This window comes from Canis lupus, chromosome 33, assembly GCF_048164855.1.
Source record: "Canis lupus baileyi chromosome 33, mCanLup2.hap1, whole genome shotgun sequence".
NCBI lineage: Eukaryota > Metazoa > Chordata > Mammalia > Carnivora > Canidae > Canis > Canis lupus.
Window position 1 is genome coordinate 35,954,190 of NC_132870.1, and position 4,905 is coordinate 35,959,094.

At 35.3% G+C, this 4,905-nt stretch overlaps 1 pseudogene; it reads right to left on the reverse strand.

Annotated features, from left to right (window-relative positions):
* Positions 1 to 382: 382 nt before the first annotated feature.
* On the reverse strand, positions 383 to 2,833 carry LOC140623582 (myoneurin pseudogene; annotated as a pseudogene).
* Positions 2,834 to 4,905: the final 2,072 nt, after the last annotated feature.

The following is a 4,905-nucleotide window of genomic DNA, read 5'->3' on the forward strand; positions in this document are numbered from 1 at the left end:
TTACAGCCCTGCTAAACTTGTCAGAGAGCACTGCCATTTTAAATGATTAGTATTCTTATTTTTAGAAATAAATTGCCTATAATTCTTGATGATTAAATTTTAAGGACCTCAACAGGAAAAATTATAAAAGTAAGGTAGTTTATTGAAATTTTGGCACTTAAGACCTACTGACTAAGTCAGGTATAATAATAAATAAGTAATAATGCCAGAAAATACACTGCTGTGTGCTTTTTAAATACCTGGTTTTTAGCTTTTGGTTCTCCTCTCTGCTCCAAAAATTCCACCTGATTCCCTAACTTCAGATTCACACTTCTTTTAGCATCTTATTTAGCCTAAAATCATGCAGAAGAAATTCTATTTTTTTAAATGAATGGTAATTTAATATAATATATGCACCTTACCAGAGAGTTTATGTTTACTACCAGAGACATCTTAGCAATTCCATATTCCTCACAAAGTCAATATAATTGCTGTAAAAAAAAATCAACTGTGGTTCTGAATACCCATTCACAGTTGACCTCAACAACGTATCTGATGTAGGAGATTGATTATCTGTGACAGGCAGAAGGATGTGGTGGTCCTCAGTTCCAAGTGGAAGAGATAGTGGTAAAGTCATATCAGAAAGTTTCACATCCAATGTTTCTGATAAAGGACTTTTTTGTATAGAATCTTGTTCAGTCAAGGAATGATCCTCTATACCAGAATCTAGAATTTTATCTGCACTGGAATGGACTTTTGTTTTGTGCTTCTTTAAATTTTTAATATCTGTATAAGAATTTCCACACAATTTGCAGATAAATGGCCTTTCTCCTGTATGGGATCGAAAGTGTTTGTTGATCTCTCCTGAGGAAATAAAACTTTTCCCACAAATACCACATATGTATGGTTTCTCACCTGTATGAGTGATAAGAGAACTAGAGACACCAAAAGCCTTCCCACAAGTATCACACACATAAGGCTTTTCTCCAGTATGCCTATGAACATGACAGGTAAATGTGCTGGCTTGAGCAAATCTCTGTCCACATCTATCACAGACATATGGTTTCTCTCCACTATGGTTCCTTGCATGAATCTTGAGATTGCTAGAAGTTGCAAATTGTAAATTGCATACATCACATTTATAGGGTTTTTCCTCACCATGACGCATACGACTATGGAAGACCAGCTGGCATTTCTGAGCAAATCCTTTATCACACAATTCACATTTGTATGGCTTCTCACCTGTATGAGTTCTTACATGCATTTTCAGATGGTTACACTCGGTAAATGCCTTTCCACACAAGTGGCAGACATAAGGTTTAACTCCTTTATGTATTCTCATGTGCCTTCTCCAACTGCTGGCTTCCGAAAATACTTTCCCACGTGTTACACATTGCTTGGCCTTGGAATACCTCTGATCCAGTTCTTCCCCAGAGCTCTCCAGCTCATAAGAATTCTTGACATTGGCTATTTTGGACATAGAGTGTTCATGCAGAGCACAGTTTGGCTGTGATTTTCCACGTTTCCATTTCACTGTAACAGTTTGCACAATATCTTGTGCTGGAAAAGTGTTTTCCATGACTGATGTCAACTTGAGTTCTGAATTACCATTTCTTTGTGCAACGTGTTCTATTACAGGTGTGGATAATTTATTTGCAACTAAAAATAACTCAACAGATTCATTCTCTAAAATGTCACTGGGATATTGCACTGTTTTATTCTGTCCTGTTTTCCAGGAGCTGAAGGCCTTCTTCTTTTTATTTTGAGAGGACTTCTTTGCTGAAGTCCCTTGTTTAGGATTTGCCTGAACTAAATCTGTAGACATTTCTGATTTTTTCCTGACTGTTATAATCCCGTAGAGTAAGGAGACAAGTCTGTTGATTCAATTCAATGTTTCCAGTAATACTAGATATCTCTACAAAAGAGGGATTAGCAATAGAAGCAAAATTTTCCATCTTTATTTTACACTAAGTGACCACCTCTTCCACTTTGAGATAGTCTGCGGCCTGATGAATTTCTTTAACATTCCAACTATCAAGATTTAAAGTTCCTGTGTATATAAACTCCAACAGTTTCTGAAATCCATCAGCCTTCACCCGACGGATTAAGGAAGACATTGTTCTCAGAAGTGCTTCCATAGATCGCACCAAAATACTCACTAAACGAGGCCAGCACATTCCTGTGAGCTTTATTTTTTTTTTAATTTTTATTTATTTATGATAGTCACACACACAGAGAGAGAGAGAGAGAGGCAGAGACATAGGCAGAGGGAGAAGCAGGCTCCATGCACCGGGAGCCCGACGTGGGATTCGATCCTGGGTCTCCAGGATCGCGCCCTGGGCCAAAGGCAGGCGCTAAACCGCTGCGCCACCCAGGGTTCCCTCCTGTGAGCTTTAAACTGGAATTCCCCAATCACTACGGTGGAGTCACAAAGAAAACCCACTTTCCGTTGTTTATTCAGTCTCCTAAATAATGCATCACTGTGAATAATGCAAATACTGCATTTTGATACCAGAATGAAATTTTACCCCTTATCCTAGAGCAATCCAAAGGGGACAGTTTCTTCATGCTCTCTCCGACATCTTGGCAAGAAATTCTATTTTTAAAGTACACTCTTAATCAAGTTCCATGATTATTGCTGGCAGTCTAATCCTTAAATTTTGGGCTGTAAGTAGAAAGTAGATTCCTCTATTTATCCATGTACCAGATCCCTTTCAATAGAGCCCCTCTAAGATTGGGAGCCTGCCTCTATATTGTCTTTCTTCCTCATAAATTTTGAAATATTTGATTAAAACCCTTAGCTGAGTTAGAAAATTATACCTTGTAACAGACAGCTCTGATCAGATTGCCACATGTTATGAAACCTGAATGGCTATCATAACCCAGCATCTGCCTATCATGATGCTTATTGTTATGGGTTGAATTGTGTCCTCAAATATATTTTGAGGTCATAGCCCCAGTACCTGTGAACTCGACCTTATGGGTAATAAGGTCTTTATAGATATAATCACGTTAAGATAAGGTCATTAGGGTGGGTTTTGAAATCCAATGTGACTTGTGTCCTTATAAGAAAAGGAAAATTTGGGATCCCTGGGTGGCGCAGCGGTTTAGAGCCTGCTTCTCCCTTTGCCTGTGTCTCTGCCTCTCTCTCTCTCTCTGTGTGACTATCATAAATGAAATAAAATAAAATAAAAAGGAAAAAAAAAAGAAAAGGGAAATTTAGACACAGAGATACATAGAACAGCATGATGCTCAAAAGAGATAGAGATTGAAATGAAGCAGTTGCAAGCAAAGAACACCAGGATTGACATCTATCATTAGGAGCTAGTATGAGGTAAGGGATAATTTTATCCAGATTCTCCAAGGTTGAATAGCCCACAATTTGATTTTTGATCTCTATCCTCCAGAATTGTGAAAGAATACATTGTTGTTTTAAGCAAATGGTTGGTGGTAATTTGTTATAGCAGTCCTAGGAAATGAATATATTTATCTTGCAATTATTTATAACAACACATAACATAAATAGAAGCATATTCTGATTCAGACAAGAATTGTGTCTTGTAAGAGTAGTAACTAAAAGTAATGCTTGGATATTCAAATTGTAAAGAAAGAATAAAATTGTTACTATTAATGGACAACATGGTATATGTAAAATCCCCAAGGATGCCATCAAAAACCTGATCAGAATAAACAAATAAAGTTGCAAGTTACAAAATCAATATACAAAATCTATTATATTTCTATGCACCAATAAAAAACTATCAGAAAGAGAAATTAGGAAAACAATGCCACCTATAATTACATTAAAAAGAATAAAATACTTAGGAATAAATTTAACAAAGTGTGTAAAAGACCTGTATATTGAAAACTACAAGACATTAATTAAAGAAATTGTAAAAGACATAAATAAATGGAAAGATATTTTGTGCTTGTGGATTGGAAGAATCAATATTCCTAAAATGTTTATACTATCCAAAGCAATCTACAAATTCAATTCAAGCTCTATCAAAATTCCAATGTCACTTTTCAAAGAAATAGAAGTGATAATTCTAAAATTTGTAGGGAACCACAAAAAGCTCTGAATAAACAAAACAATCATGGGAAAGAAGAACAAAGCTGTAGATTTCAAGTTCCCTGGTTTCAAACTATATTACAAAGCTATAATACTAAAAACAGTATGGCGTGACATTAAAAAACAGACATGTTGATTAAGAAACAGAAAAGACAGCCTAGAAATAAACCAAACTTACATGATAATTTATGACAAGGAAAAAAACAATATACAATAGGGAAAGGACACTTTATTCAAAATTGTGTTTGGAAAACTGGACAAAAATACAAAATGATTAAAACTGGACCACCAGCTCTAACAAACAAAAAATTAACTTTAAATGAATTAAAGACTTGAACGTAAGATATGAAACCATAAAACTCCTAGAAGAAAGCATAAGTGGTAAGCTTTTTGACACAGGCCTTGGTGATAGACTTTTGAATCTGATATTAAAAGCAAAAGCAACAAAAGCAAAAATAAACAAATGGGACTATATCAATCTAAAAAGTTTCTATATACCAAAGGAAACCAATCAACAAAATAAAAAGGTAACCTAATGATGGGAGAACATATTTGCAAATCATAAATCTAATAAGGGATTAATACAAAATATATAAAGAACTCATACAGCACAATAGCAAACAACAACAACAAAAACCCTCAACCAATCTGATTTAAAAATAGGCAGTAGATCCGAATAGACATTTTTCAAAAGAAGATGTACAGATGGTCAACAGGTATATGAAAAGATGCTCAACAACATTGATTAGCAGGGCAGTGCAAATCAAAACCACAAGGAGAGACCACCTCACATACATTAGAATGGCTATTGTAAAAAAGACAAGAATTAAGTGTTGGTGAGGATGTGGAAAAAA